This window comes from Sapajus apella, unplaced genomic scaffold, assembly GCF_009761245.1.
Source record: "Sapajus apella isolate SASKATOON/1434 unplaced genomic scaffold, GSC_monkey_1.0 scaffold290, whole genome shotgun sequence".
In the NCBI taxonomy this organism is placed as follows: Eukaryota; Metazoa; Chordata; class Mammalia; order Primates; family Cebidae; genus Sapajus; species Sapajus apella.
The window spans coordinates 252,490-269,355 of record NW_022437230.1 but is presented as its reverse complement, the minus strand read 5'-3'; the positions used below and the strand labels follow the sequence as shown (position 1 = coordinate 269,355).

Below are 16,866 nucleotides of genomic sequence, written 5' to 3'. Positions count from 1 at the left end.
CCTCTTCTTACAAGGGCACCAGGCACATTGCCTTAGGCCCCACTCTATTGACCTCATTTCACTTAATTACCTCTTTAAGGACCCCACCTATGTCACATACAGTTACATCCCGAGGCACTAGGGTTTAAGACTTCACACTATGAATATTGAGCAGACACAATTCAGTATTCCTGTTAGCTTTATCTCAATACTGTTTTTTATTTCTCAGACAGGTTCTCACTCTGTTGCCCAGGTTGGAGTGCAGTGATGTTAACATGGGTCATTGCAGCCTGCAACTCCTGTGCTCCAGGGATCCTGCCATGTCACACTCCCTAGTAGCTGGTAGTACAGGCACGTGACAGCACACCAGGCTAATGGTTTATTTTATCTTATTGTTTTCGAGATGCAATGTTCCGCTATATTTCCCAGGCAAGTCTGGAACTCATGTGCCCAAGGGATCCTTCTTCCTCCTCCTCCCAAACTGCTGGGATTACAAGCATGAGACATCAAGCTCAGCCATATTTTAATACTATCTTCACTACTATTGTCACTATAATTTATTTCATTCTTGCAATTACCCTGCAAGGTAGGACGTAGTCACTGAAGCTCAGATGTTCATCTCTTACTAATCCTCACCAGGAATGGAAGTACTAGTCAAACAGACAAAACTCATGTGTTTTTGAGTGGAGTGTAACAGAAAGTCAGATTCGTTAGATTTCTTATCATGAATTTATTTGTTATTGTTAAATTACACATGCTCAGCACCAGTAAAGAAAATAGTAATGAAGAATCATTAAGCCCAGAGGTAAATCCACACTCTTATACTCTATTGGTTTTTGACAAAGTTGCCAAGCACAGACAGTGAGGGGAGGGCAGCCTTCAATAAAAGGTATTGGGGAAACTGTACATCCACCTGCAAATGCATGAAATTTGACCCTCATTTCTCACAACATAACTGAGGGAGGCTGGTATATTGCTTCATCTGGGAACTTTTAAAGACGTATTGACTGCTTTGGAAAATTACATCATTGCAGGGCATTTGATTCCTGCATTCCACTCTCACATAACAGTCCAGTATCACTTTACTTTGTAGTTGTTAACACCTGGGAGAGAGAATGAGGGGATTCCAACTTCCCTACCAACATGGTCTTTTCCAGGATCAGCTTCACTGTCTTCCTTTTTTTAAAAAAATTAAGTGTTGTCTACTTTGATGGAGAAAATTTTAATCTCAATCTTGCCTTATTTTTCATTCTAAAATTACTAAAGTGTATAATTGTTACATAGCTTTGTACTTTGAATTGTTTTAGTACTAATTTTTTATTTTATTGTGTTTTTTATTTATGTTGTTATTTCCATAGTACTTAAAAGTTTTTTTTCATTTAAGGGGTATTTTTTTTGTCTGTGCAAAGAATATGAACTCTACATATTACTTAAAGACTATTTTTGTGTATATATTATTTCAAGGTGGTTGACTCATTATTTTTTCTTCTTTAAAACCTGTTTAATTAACAACTAATTATTATATGTATTTATGGAGTACAATGTGATGTGTTGACACATGTATACAATTTAAGAGATGCATCAGTTATAAAAGGTACTCGATAGAAGTGCAGCACATTGTTTACCTCAGACCAGAGAAACTGTGGTTGTTAGTGTTTAGTCTCCTACTCCATATTTTACAGGTTTCTATGAAAGGCATCTATTATTTTTTATCAGAAAAAAATATTATTTCACATCAAGAAAATCAATATTAAATTCCCTTAGAGAGAATATCCAATCACAAATCTTTGATAGAACAAATAGCAATGTACTATCTTATTGGCATAGTAGTTGGGGTTTTCTAGAGGGTCAGAACTAATAGGATATATATATATATATATGAGTTTAGCAAGTATTAGATCACAGGATCACAAGGTCCCAAAACACGCCATCTGCAAGCAGAGGAGCAAGGAAAGCCATTCTGAGTCCCAAAACTGAAGAACTTGGAGTCCAATGTTCAAGGGTAGGAAGGTTCCAGTATGGAAGAAAGATGTAGGTAGGGAAGCTAGGCCGGTCTAGCCTGTTCATAGTTTTCTGCCTGCTTTATATTCTAATGGTACTGACAACTGATTAGGTGGAACCCACCCTGAAAATCGGTGGGTCTGCCTTTCCCAGCCCACTTACTGAAATGTTAATCTCCTTGGGCAGCATCCTCAGAGACACACCCAGGATCAATAATTTGCATCCTTCAATCCAATCAAGTTGACACTCACTATTAACGTCATATTTGATTATGTCAATTTTCCTTTTTCAGTATCATTTGGGGGGAGTGGATAGAGAGGAACCTAGTTTCTATTTTTTATTGGTTAAAATTAATGGAATATTGATTTCTGTGCAAGAAAGAAGGCTACAGTATTTGCTGTAAGAGTATTCCCTGACATCAATACCATCTTTATCTTTACTTCTTTCATCGTTACAGGAAAGGGAAAGAATCATGGTGTTTGGTCATCAGACAAGAAGCAAAAGTCCATCAATGTGAATGCCCAAGGATAACTCTGCTTCTCAGAAGAGCCATTTAGCAGTCTGTCATCTGTAAATTTGCCGTTGCCTCTTCCAAATATTTCCTCATCTAACATCACTTAGCGGTTCAGAAAGTGGCTATTTTTGTATTTTTTTGGTCCAAAACTTACTTAGGTTGGCTCTTTTACTAACTCCCAATCTTCTCCAGTATCATGACTCTGGAGCCAGTCTTTTTTTCTGTGACAGCAGCCACAATGACATTGATTCTTCTGCAAATGGGTCCTCTGTGTTTAGGTATTACAAGATCTTGAAGGAACCAAAAGCCTATTTCACATGTCTTAGTGGGCACTGAGCTAAGACATGAAAGCAGTTCCCTCCTCTGTTTTTCAACCTCAGATCCACTGGATAACAAAATTAATGAAATTTCTAAAATTAAAATGGGAATGAAAACATTATAGAAGTAGCAAAGGTTAAATTATGTAACTAGAAGCAGTTAACAATTAAGAGAAACTTTGTCCCTCAAAACATAAAAATTGCCTTCTTCATTTTGATTTATTTCAGATTTTTTTCTGAACTGAGATGTAACAAATTCATAAAGGCCAAAGGCCAAACACAGGCAAATTGTCTATCTTTTAAATTTTTGTGAGTATATAGTAGGTGTATATATTTATGGGTATATGAGATATTTTGACACAGGCATATAATGCACAATAATCACATCAGAGCAAATGAGGAATCTATCACCTCATGTACTTTGATTTTTAATTCAAGTTGTTAAATCTGCCTTAAACTTTTTTTCATTTTTGTATCATCCATCCTCTATTTATTTTTTTATTTTTATTTTTTTTTTACATAGAGTCTCACTCTGTCATTGGGGCAGGAGTTCAGTGGTGCAATCAGCCAATCAGCCCACTGCAACCTCTGCCTCCCAAGTTCAAGTGATTCCATTTGCCTCAGCCTTCTGAATAGCTGGGATCACAGGCACCTACATCCACTCCTGGCTAATTTTTGTATTTTTAGAAAAGAAGAGGTGTCACCATGTTGGCCAAGCTGATCTTGAACTCCTGACCTCAAGTGATCTGCCTGCCTCAGCCTCCCAAAGTGCTGGGATTACAGGCATGAGCCACTACGATAGCCAGCATCCATTTTTTTAATGACTATTTTAGTCTTAAAAAGAGTGAATTTCTCTGGACACAATTCCTTTGAAAGAATTGTGACAAAATTAAATTGAATTACACAATTAAAAAATTACAATGATAAACTTACATGTTTCTGGGCTGGGTTTGATGGTTCATACTTGTTTTTCTTTTGTTTGTTTTCATGGTTCACACTCATAATCCCAAGTCCCATGGGAGGTCAAGATATGGGGATCACTTGTTCCCAGCAGCTCAAGGCTACAGTGAGGTAGGAACAAACCACTGCAGTCCAGCCAGGGCAAAGAAGCCAGACGCTGTCTCAAAACCGAACAAAGAAAATCTTTAATTAATTTATGTGTGTCCTTAAAAAAATTGCATACCCTTTGAGGGAAGAGTGTATTGAGCATCCTTTTACCTCCCCATGACTTCTAACACCTAAACTTACAATGATGGATCAATTCTCCACACACAAAAAATATAGAGCAAAGCCAAGGAATACATGAAAACTGACAGGAGCAAGGACAACAAAATTGAGGAATATAAATCCAGAAAGAGAACTGAAGTATTGGGGCAATCCCAAAATAGTCACATGGCCCAATGGAACAAAATAGAGAGCCCAGAAGTAAATCCATGCACTTACAGTCAATTGGTTTTAGACAGAAGTGCCAAGAACACAGAGTGAGGGAAGGGCATCCTTCAATAAATGGTATTTGGAGAATGGTATATCCACATGGGGAGGAATGAAATTCCATCCTCATGTCTCACCATATACAAAAGTCAGCTTAAAATGATTTAACATCTTATAATGTAAGACCCAAATATCCATGAAACCCCTAGAAGAAAACATAGGGCAATAATGAGATTGGTCTCTGCAATGATTTTTTGGATACAATACCCAGAACACAGAGAAAGAAGCAAGAGTAAATGAATGAGATTATCTCAAATGCAGAAACTTCTACACAGTAAAAAAAAAAAACAGTGTGCAAAGACAACCTATGGAATGAGAGAATATATTTGCAAACCATACATGTGAGAAGAGGTGAAAGTCCACAGTATATAAGGAATGCAACAGTAAGAAAACAGATAACCTGATTAAAAACTGAGCAAAAACCCTGGCACAGTGGCCCATTCCTGTAATTACAGCACCTTGGGAGGCCAGGAGTTTGAGACCAGTCCTGGAAACATAGTGAGACACTGATTCAACAAAAAATAAAAATAAATTAGCTGAAGTAACAAGGCATCCATGGGAGCTGATACAAAAGGGTGACTAGGCCCTCTGAGGAGAGATGAGACACACAAACTGTGTCACCTCTGGCAGAGCATGTGTGGAAGAAGTGACAGTCATAGGAGGGGGTAAAGAGGAAACAACTTCAGATGTAACAAACTCATATAGGAAAAACTCAGGCAATCGCGCAAGCTGGAATCCCTGAAAGTCTCAGACACAGCTGGAATCCACATTCACTTGCCAGCTTTTTCCTGTACACCTCCATCTGGCATTCATGAGGAAGACTAGGGGAATCCACAGAGGCCTGGGGACATCCTCGGTGGCAAGAAACCCTGATTGCTTCCAAATCTTGTCCCTTTATAAAAAAATAATTTTTATTGTGTACATTTGAGGTTTACAACATGATGCTATGGGATACATAAAGATAGTAACATGGCTACTGTAGTGAAGCAAATTAACCTATTATATCATCTCACAGTGACTTTTTTATGACAAGAACAGCTAAAATCTACTTATTTAACCAAAGTACCTAATATAATACATTAACAACAATACTCATGTCATACCTTAGGTCTCTAGACTTGTTCATCCTACATAACTGAGACTTTGTATCCTTGGACCATCCTCTCCCCATTTCCTCCCCCATCTTCCCCTGTCCCTGGTCATCACCAATTTATTCTCTATCTCCCTATACTCTATCTTTTTCTTTCTCTCTCTCATTCTCTTTATTCTTTCTCCCTTTCTTTTGTTCTTCCTTCTTTCTTTCATTCCTTTTGTTCTTTTTCTTTCATTCCCTCTCTCTCTCTCATTCTCTCCCCCCCAACTTTCTTTCTGATTGCACACATAAGTGGGATCATGCACTATTTTTCTTTCTGTATCTAGCATATTTCACTTGGCAGAATGTCCTCCACATCCATCCATATTGTGGAAAATGGCAGGATCTCATCCCGATTTACTCTATTGTGTAAATACACCACTGAAACCTTCTCTTACAGAAGCAATGTCACCAGTCATTGAAGAGGGGCAAGAAATTCCCTCAGCATAAGTCCCTAGTGAAAGTCTAAGGAGAAATGGATGCAAAGATGTTTCAGTCTGGAGAAAGGGCAGGAAACCCAGTTTCTCCCACTAACCCACACTGATATAAAACAGAAGTCTGATATTTTGGGAGAAGAAAAGGAAAACTCCCACACAAGTTTCCCCAGTGAAACAGGGAAGAATTTGGCCAACACAAATGGAGCCTGATAGGAATGCTGAAAAAGTCCTGCCCCTGAGGGTTAAGCATAAAGGACTTGCCTAACACTGAGGTTGAGCAGGAAAACTGAGAAGCCCCCTGCCTCCACCAAGAGCAGCAGCAGTCACCCCCTGGGAGAGAGCCTATTGTAGCCCGGCTGTACATGCCGTGCTGAGTGCCACATCAGCAGTAGGATTGTAAGGGGTGGAAGGTATCTGAGTAACCAGCGGCAAATCCGTACGGACCTGTAGCAACCTCAATTCTTGCCTCCTCAGAAGAAAGAGTTCTACTGAGGGGCATAAGGCAGAAGGAGAGACCAAGGCAAATTTCAGAGCAGGAGTGAAAGCTTAGTTAAAAGCTTTAGTGCAGTAAGAAAGGAAACAATGTAGGTGATGGGGAGGAAGGCAGCAAATCACACTGCCACGTGTGTTCCTATGCAACAATTTTGCATGTTCTTCACATGTACCCCAAAACCTAAAATACAATAAATAAATGGGAAAAAAAAAAAGAAAGGAAGCAAAAGACAGGAAGGAAAGTACACTTGGAAGAGGGACAAGTGGGCAACATGAGAGGCCAAATACCTGGCATGACACTTGACTTTTAGTTTTCTACGTTGGCATACTTCCAGAATCTGAGGTTACTTCTCCCCACTCCTCAGATCTTATTTCGAAGCTGCTGATCAGCTTCAGGTGTTTTCCATCTATTGGGAGACTGCCTTTCCCTAGTGCCGGCTGTGACCATTTATTACTTTAGAGAAACAATTAACAGCTGCTTGACTATCACCTGATGGTCACCCAACATTCCTGGTGTGTGTGTTAGGGAGAGAACACAACTGATACCAAGCTCAGTTACTAACACGATTGGCTCAAACACCAATGTTAATGCCTGGAAGAGAAGGAAAAAAGAGACATGTTACATACAGTAAAACAAACTTAAGAAGGGTAGTAGACTTCTTATCAGAAGCTATACAACCAAGGATTCACTAATGAATTCCAATAAATTAAAGTAAAACAAAAGCTTTAAACAAGCAAGCAAATAGGCAAAAAGCTGACATTATTCATTGTCAGCAGATCTGTCCTACAAAATGTTTTAAAGGAACTTCTTCAAGCAGAGTGAAAATTATATCAGAAGGAAATTTGAAACCACAGAAAGGACTGAATAGAGGAGGAAGTGATAAAATTGTGGCTAAATCAGAATGCTTTTCTTAACGTTTAATCTGTTTAGAAGATCATTGACAGCTTACAGCACAAATAGTGATGATGTACTATGAGGTTTTTCACATGTGTAGAATTAAGTGTAAGAATGAGAACATAAAGAACAGAAGGAAGGAAAGGGAAATAAGATATTGCACTGTACCTGTAGTGGTATAATATGATTTGAAGGCTTACTGTGACTTAAAGATATATAGAGTAATCCTTAGAGCAATCCCTAGGAAACAAAGGTATATAACTAATAAGCCAATGATGCAGCTGGAAATGGTGTAGAACAAAACGTTAAACTGATATAAAGGAAGAAAAGAAACAGGGAAACAATAAAAAAACAGATGTAATAAATCAAAATATTTTGAATATTTAAGGTGAACTATTTCCACATTCATTTGCTTACACTTGTCTATTAAAAGTCAGAGTTTGGCCTGGCCCAGTGGCTCATGCCTCTAATCCCTCTAATTCCATCCCTTAGGGAGGCCAAGGCAGGAGGTTGAGGCCAGGAGTTCAAGATCATCCTGGGCTACAGGCGCGTGCCTCCATGCCTGGATAATTTTCTGTAGTTTTAGTAGAGATGGGGTTTCACCGTGTTAGCCAGGATGGTCTGGATCTCCTGACCTCATGATCTACCTGCCTCAGCCTCCCAAAATGCTGGGATTACAGGCATTGAGCCACCACGCCAGCCAGACAACAGTTTAATCAGTCACGCCTACTTAATGAAAACCTCAGTCAAAACCAAAAGGACGGGATTCACAGAGCTTCAGGCTAGCTGAACATATGGAGGGCAGCATGCCCATAGTGGGCACAGAAGCTCCCTGCCCTTTACCCGATACCTCGCCTTATGGGTCTCCTCCTCTGCTTCCTTTCTTAGGGCATCCCATTTGCCACAAAACATGTGAGAAGTCCCTAGGCTTTAGAGCTGGATGAAGGAGTTAGGGCCTAGGCAGAAGAAAGGGACAAGCAATCAAGGCAACTTACTGAAGCAAGATGACTTGGGCCCTACCTACACTGTCTCTTTACAGACTATGGCACGAAATAGCCATGGGTTTCCATCCTGCCTCTCACACACTGCCCATGATATGGTGGGCAAGATACTTACATCCTTTGGGACTGTTTTTCCGCTTCTAAAGTAGAAATTACCTTATTTACATGAAATACTTGCTATGAAGAATAAAGGAAATAATATCAAGTAGGCTTTACATTGCAGAGAAATTTGGTTTACTACTTAGATTTCCTTTTTTCCTTTAGAGTTCAAACTTTTTCATTTCATTTGTCCTTACAACTACATTTCTAGTGTGTGATAACCAGCTTTTGAATTTCAAGTAGTATTGTCAAGTTAACTTTTAAAATACATTTGATTTCAGAAAATTATTTGATTTAAATTTGTTAATTTAATAGAGGTGTAGCTGGTGTCAGATATGGCATAGATTCTGAAGCTGATTTGTAAATAACTGAGGTGTGACAAGGCCAACCCTATGTCAATAGTATGTGCTGAAAACTTATTGGCTGTGTGTGATGCCATGAAGAAGAAATCAATGTTCTGGGGATGCAACACCATGCAACTCAATAGCAGTGGGTCAATTGCTCAAGCCGTTCCTAAGCAGCCCTGTGGTGGCTAACAGGGCCACAAGGATCACCACTACAGTCATTAGTTTGCCTTTTCACATATTTATACATTTGACCAATATGGAGACAATGAGCCCAAACGGCTCCAAGTGGTTGATTGCTTGCAGACACAGCAAAAGCAAGATCAGCATTGTATAGGCACCATGTCCCTAGTCCCATAGAGTGACAGTGAATCGGAGGTAATCAGTGATGGATGCACATATGGTGGGTCTTTCTATCTGTGAGGAGCCCACACCTGTGCCCTAAGGCAGTGAACAATGCTATACTCCACAACTGTACCTTAAGATGAAGGCAGTCCTATGCTTACCTGAAACTAAGGAGATGGATGAAGAATAGCCTTGTGTCAGCCTCCAGGCAGATAGAGAGCTGGTGCAAAAATACCTGTGGCAGCTCCACCATGTTGCCTATCTTTCCTTGTGCCAAGAGCATTCAAGACAGTCTGCCCAGACTCAGGTTAGCCTGCATTCTAGCTTGGCCTGCTTGCCCTATGTGGTGACCTGCAAGAGCTGCAGAGCACCGTGGCAGAGCCATTACCCTAGAGTGTCCAGCACAAAACCAAAGAGCATATGTAAGATGTCTAGAAACCTAACATCGCCAATAATTACTCCTAAACACAGGAGACACTTTTCTGGTATGATCATCACAAAAGGTGAATTCATCAATTCAGTATACATGAATTAATGGCCTGCCATGTTACAAGAAATACCTGCAATGCTGGAAATTGGAAGAACAACCAACAACATGTGGACATGTGCTACTTGCTGGGCAGCTATCACATTGTGGTGGGGCAGAGAGACCCTTAAACAGAAGAGCACTGAAGTGCAAAGGGGAAACACAGGGAAAGGACCCAGGGGAATAAAAAATAATCAATGTAGTGGCCAAGGGGCAGAAGAAAAATAACACTGTTTCACAAAAAGATAGTCTTTCTCCATTGCCTTTGCACCTTTTCTGAAATCAATATATCATGTCTGTGAGTCTATTGCTGGACTCCACTCTGATTTGCTAATTTTCCCAAATGACCGCATTCTCTTGATTACTATAGAATTAACATCACTCTTAATATTAGGTAGTTTGAGTACCCCAAAGTTATAGTTCACATTGTTTCAGTGTTCTGGTTCATTTTCCTTTCCAGGTAATTTTGGGAAATGACTCCAATGAAGTGGGTTATACATGTTGGGGCAGTTTTACTTTGAAGGGCAGCAGGCAAATGTATCAGTAGCTACAGAAGGATATGGGGGAAGAAAGTGAGTTCCACCTTACAACTACATTTCTAGTGTGTGATAACCTGCTTTTAATTTCAAGTAGGAATGTCAAGTTAACTTCTAAAATACATTTGAATTCACAAAATTATTTGATTTAATTATGTTAATTTAGTAGCCATGTATCTAGTGTCAGACATGTCATAGATTCTGAAGTTGATTTGTAAATAACTAAGATGTGACAAGGCCAATTGTATGTCAACAGTATGTATTGAAAACTTCTTTGCTGTGTGTGATGCGGGTGGATCACCTGAGGTTAGGAGTTCGAGATCAGCCTGGCCTACATGGTGAAACTCCATCTCTACAAAAATTAGCCACGCGTGGTGGTGTGCCCTTGTAGTCTTAGCTACTCGGAAGGCTGAGGCAGGAGAATCACTTGAACCCGGGAGGCAGAGGTTGAAGTGAGCTGAGATCACACCGTTATACTCCAGCCTGGACAACAAGAGAGAAAACTGTCTCAAAAAAAAAAAAAAAGAAAAGAAAAGAAAAAGAAATCCCTCTGTCCAATCTGCAGTCACCTTTAAAGACAAGTCTGTGTCACGAACCTGGATAGGCGGTCATACTCCAGGTCTAAGAGGCAGGTCTGACAGACATTTCCTGCAGGCTTGGCACCCTTCAGTCTTCTCCCCTGGGCACCAGCCAAACACCAAATGGCCTGACACAGAGTTTCGGGTCATTGGACTGCATGAGCAATTGACCCACTGCTGTATTGAGTTGCATGGTGTTGCATCCCCAGAATATTGATTTATTCTTCATGGCATCACACACAGCAAATAAGTTTTCAGCACATACTATTGACTTAGGGTTGACATGGGGATTGATCCAATACAGAGGAAGCCATTGATGGATCAGGAGAGAGGAGTGATCACTACAGGAGAAATGTGGGAGGCATGAGATCCTCAGCTGAGGTGAAGGCACTGACTTGATTTAGGGGCATTGTATGAAGCTACTGATTATGATTTTTAATCTTCCAGTCCCATATGGCAATTGTATTACTTCTCCAGTAGTCAAGACAGTGTGGTATTGGGGAAGGAGCAACAGCTCAAAGTAGGGTCCTGCAATAGACTCACAAACATAATAAGTTGATTTTCAGAAAAGGGGCAAAGGCCATAGATAAAGATTATCTTTTTTAAACATTGTGGTGTTTGCTCCTGCCTCATGGCCTCTACATTAATTGTTTTTTATTCTTCTGGTTCCCTTCCCTGTGTTTCTCCTCTGCACTTCAACTGCTCTTCTGTTTGTCTGTCTGCCCCACCACAGTGTGATATTTCCCACAGAAAGTACCAGGTGTATTTGTGATATTTCATATGTCCATCCTATCAATGATAAACTAGATCAAGAAAATGTGGTACAGACACACCATGGAATACTATGCAGCCACAAAAACAATGAGATCATTTCCTTGGCAGGGACATGGATGGTGGTGGCAGCCATTGTACTTAGCAAACTAATGTAAGAACACAAAACCAAATACCGGATGTTCTCACTTAGAAGTGGGAGCCAAATGATAAAACACATGGACACATGGGAGAAGCTGGGGCCTACTGGAGGGTGGGGGTGGGAGGAGGAGGAGGACCATGAAGACTAGCTTGTGGATGCTGGGCGTAATACTTGGTTGATGTGATGATCTTTGCAGTAAATCATCATGGCACACATTTACCTATGTAGCAAACCTGCACATCCTGCACATGTATGCCTGAACTTAAAGTAAAATTTGGAAATAAAAAGAAAAGTCAGTATCTCAGAATCCTTTCTATGTCTTGGTCATTGTGTCAATTATCTAAGCATTATAGTGACATAAAAGCTGAGGCATAACAACAATTAGTATGATTAGCGATTTAGCAGGATTATAGCCCAGTATGATCTAACATCAACTACTAATATTGAATTGCATTTGACTCCTCGAAGTACTTAATGAAAGTTGGCAAGAAAAAATATTCACACTTGAAAATATTTTTAAAATTCATGTAAAGTGGATCAACAGTTATTACCACAGATGTCATTGTCACTGCATGCTAATAAAGTACAAAATAGGAACCATAAGACACAGTCGATAAGAAAGGGGGAAATAAAAGAGAACATATCAAATCAGCATCAGACAAGTGCAGAAGCACACACATGAACTCACACTGCAGCTGCAGAAAGACATGGTAGGCAGTAAAACCCCACAACGAATCAGTCTTCCTTCTCACCAACTCAATGACTTCACAAATGAGTTTGCTGAGGATCAAATACCCAGAGTAAAACTGACAAATTTAAACATCACTGAGGGCTATTTCAAGCATTATGTAGAAAGCCTTCCTCGGACTGCCTTCCTTGCTCCTCAGCTTGCAGGTGGCCTACTGTGGGACTTCACTGTGTGACTGCACGAGTTAATACTCCTTAATATACTCTGCTTCACACATACATCTATTCTATTAGTTCTGTCCTTCTACAGATCACTAACTAATACAATATGCAACACTACCATCCAGCCATCTGATGGCATGACATTGACCGTTTGCTGATTAGTTGCTCACAGAAAGTCTCAGTCCAGAAACCACTATCTCCCATTCTATGAGCACTTCTGATTGTACTATATTAAAAACTGCAGTTAACAAGAAACAAAAGAAAGTAAACTTTGATAATGATAGTGTCATTTCCAAGGAAGAATAAAAAGATAAAAGGTAAATTAAATAACAGATTATGATTACTACTGCTGTCACTCCTTTAAAAAAAACTTTGAACAGCACAATTCCTACTCAAGTTGCTTTTGAGAGAAAGACAGAGAGAGACTGAGCAACCTCTCTTTTCCAACTCAAGATGTTTCTCTAAAAGAATTCCAGCTGCATGGAATATGTAGGAGTCAGTTCAACAACATGCCCCAATTTATTTATGAAAGGCTACGTTCTGATCAGGGCCCCCTTCCTATCCTTTGCTTCCATATACTATTTCCCACATTAAACTGCCAAGTAATAAGAAGAGGAATCATGCGCACAGCCTACTGCCTACATTAAGCAGAGTTGATACGCCACTGGCTTCATCAACATAAGTTTACTAATACAGGAATCTCTTGCCCAGGAAAATAATAGTTGAAAAGAACTTTACTGTTCATTTCAGCAACTGCCTGAGAGATCCAACAACACTTCAGTAAAAAGTGTCAAATGACATTTTTCAATCCCAAACTCATTGAACCATTGCCTAAAAATCTTCGTCTTCTTGGCACTACCAATCCTAAATCATGATGATCCCTACATAACTCTAACCAAATCAGTCCCCAACTTTAAAAGACCCACTTTACACCAGATTTCAAAATCAGAACAAATATACCTAAATCCCTTCTACCTCTGACATGCTAGTGCCTCTGTCACGGTAGTGCTTTCCCTTATGGCATAATGCAAATGATGTCAGCCCTGTCTTACAAACAAGCTACTTGACTGCTATTTGGGGAGTACAGTATATGATGCACGTAGTCACCACTACTGTGCATCATGTCATAATAGACTGAGCCTAGATCCTATCATCAATATCAATGGATTTTCCTGAACCATAATACACGGTCTGACTTGCTTATGGGTATATTCAGGAAAATCAGTTACCAGTCCAGAGATTTAAATGTGCAATAACACAACCTAAAAAAAAAATACAGCAAGTGCGAATATATTAAGTCTCCACATGAGTTTAATCCATTACATTCATTAGAAGCATGGCAGAAAACTGAGACCTAGAGAAAAAAAGTGATTAATCAAAGCATGTATAAAAATTGGCCAAGGTATGAGGATAACTTGAGCCCAGGAATTGGAGACCAGCATGGCAACAGAGTGAAACCAGGCTCTAAGAAGTAAATTAATTGCCCACGTGTGGTGTTCACACCTGTAGTACCACCGACTTGAGAGGCTGCAGAGAGGATGTTTGAGCCCAGGAGATTGAGACTTTAGTGAGGTAAGGTCATCCAACTGCCGTCCAGCTTGGGTGACAAAGCCACACCCTGTCTGAAAAAAAATCATTTATAAATAAAAATACAAAAATAGTTTATTTCTCTCACAACAGGTCTTTCTGAGACACATCCTCCATTAAGGGTGACATGGGACAGTGTGTTCCCAACGTTTCTCAATGCATGAGACTGTTTGGGCAAAGAAAAACGAAAGCTCTCTTAAGTCCCTTTTTTCCCACTACAAACACCCTGTGGATGCGGGTCTGAGAACAGCAGGAAGACCATGGTTGGCCCTACAAGGTCTAGGATCAATGGGCAGGCCCTTTGCTACACAAGTTCCTACTGCACATGCACCTGGTGTCTGCCTTCTGTTCCTGCCGTGCTGGGGAAAGAAATGTTGTGACTTCTTTCTTGCCAATTACGACACAGCAGGTAGGTCCACAGATCAGTTCCCCCAGAAGTTGAAGTGTCAGTGAGTGTGAGGGAAAGCGCAAGGGCTTCTTGTTGATTGGGCCACTGGTCCATGGCCTCATGGAGGCCGTCAACCTGCTAGTAAAAAAAGGCAGGGACACCGCCATGGCCTTGCTGTTGTGGGGTCCCGGGCAGAGGAGGAAGGAGGGACAGAGTAGGGAGAAAGGAGGGACATAGTGGGAAGGAAGGAGGGACATAGCGGGGACAAGGGTCAGATGAGCATGGAATGAGTTGAAGGGTAACATTATTTGAGGTATTCAGTCTCAGAGGCATAAAAAAAACATACAGAGAGGATGTATTCCAAAGTTCTTAGTGGGGACCTTGGAAGAGGCAGAGGACACGGCGGGGCGGGTCAAGGATGGGGAGTGCAGCCCTTAAGGCAAGAGGGAACTTCACTGCGCATGCTCCTTCGGGACCCACTTCACTGCGCAAGTTCACTGTGCCATTGGCACTCACGTAGTGAATGCCGCGGAGCTGTGCGCGTGCAGCTCCAGTCCCTGAGTTCTGGATTCTTTCTCTTCTACTGATACGAAACTGGTAGGTCTACAGGCCAATTCACCTGGGAGCTGTAGTATGAGTCAGGGTGAGGAGCAGACAGCGGGCTTCCGGAGGAGACTCGACAGCAAGATCTCTGAGGGAGAAGGGCTTTGCGGTTGTAGTCCGTCTCTGTGACCCCGCGGCTATGGGCCTTCTTGTCTTGTGGGAGTCAGAATGAAGGAAGGAGGGCCTCGGAGTCGGGGAAGGGCGGGTTAGGTGAAGCTGAGGGGATACTGTAGTGCGTGGTATCGGAGTTCCAGAAACGCCTAGAACCCCCAAAAGAGGACTGTTTCCAGACTCCTCAAGGGGAATCAGGGCTGAGATGGCGTGGGAGGTAAGGAAGGGGCCTGGAAAGTGGGAACACTCCAGGCTAGTGACTGGGGCCCCAAGGTTTGTATAGCACCCCACAGAGGTGCCCACCTGGTAAGGACCGTCTAGCGCTGTGTGGCAATTTCGCATCTCCATCTTGGAAGTTTGAATGTGTGAGCAGGGCTCTCCATTCCAACAAAACTTGATTTTGCGGGGGAAATGGGCCTAGCAAATGCGCATGCTCCTTTGGTGCCAAAGGACAAAAGCCGTGGGCACTTTAATTCTCAAACTGTGTTTTCATAAATATCTCATGGTGGAGAGTCCAGTTGTGAAATCATGCCTCATAGGAAGTAACAGTGTGTCTCTGGCCATAAGCCCTAAGGTATTGCTCAGCTAGCTTGAGGAACTTAAGTGGCTGTGCAAGTATTTGATTCAGAAGGCATACACACTTATACATGCCCTCTGACTTACTTTTCAATGTATTACCAAAGTTTTAAAAATTGCAAGTTAACATTCGGCCATGGAAAGTGCTCAAATATAGTATACTCTCACATGCATTTTTCCAATCACAGTATTCTGGGTTTTTTTGTTTGGTTGGTTGGTTTGCTTTTTAAGGAGTATTGCTCTTGTTCCCTGCCATGCTGGAGTGCCATGGTGCGATCTTGGCTGGCCGCAACCTTCACCTCCCGGGTTTAAGCAATTCTCCTGCCTCAGCCTCTGGAGTAGCTGGGATTACAGGCCACTGACACCACAGCCTGGCTAAGTTTTTTTGTTTTTAGTAGAGACGGGCTTTCATCATATTGGCCAGGCTGGCCTCGAACTCTGACTCCAGGTGATCCATCAGTCTCGGCCTCCCAATGTACACACTATTCTGTTTGCAGAGTGAAATATGGAGTGGCGAGGAAGACGATATAGACCAAGACGATGTTTACAACTTGCTCAACTAATTGGGCATATCCCTGTGAGTGACTCAACGTTTGATGTTTTCTACTAGCAGAAATTTCTTTTTGTGGTAGTGTTGTTGAACTAGTATAGATACACCGATGAAGGTATCCCATGTTGATAAAAAATGATCAATGCATCTCATGAAGGAGCGTAACCCAAGAGGGCTGTATACTGGTTTTGCCTGGATGTGAGAACTTGCTTTTCCCAGATTTGACTGGTGATTTCCTCCTCATGCTTTTTCATAGCAGCTTATACACATCCAACCCAATGTAAATTAAATGGCTATCCAAGCTGTTGATGATAACGGTATTAGAGTAGAAAACCGAGGAGTAACTTTATGAAGAATAAATATGTGGATTAGTGTTGGGGTAGTGTTGAAGCATGTCTTTAAACATGCATATGATCAGATGTATCTGTGTCATCTGTATATTCATATTATTGACATGCATTGATGAGAACATTTTTTTATCTGCACACACACACACACACACACACACCTTGTCCCAGGAGCCCAGTGTGCTAGAGCCTCAA

At 41.1% G+C, this 16,866-nt stretch overlaps 1 long non-coding RNA gene across 1 annotated transcript; it reads right to left on the bottom strand.

The window, feature by feature from the left end:
* Positions 1-200: 200 nt before the first annotated feature.
* On the bottom strand, positions 201-3,578 carry LOC116545572. The gene is made up of 2 exons (XR_004266355.1): positions 3,548-3,578; positions 201-283 (listed from the first exon to the last, which is right to left on the bottom strand). It is a non-coding gene; the product is annotated as an uncharacterized LOC116545572 (long non-coding RNA).
* Between the last annotated feature and the right edge of the window lie 13,288 nt (positions 3,579-16,866).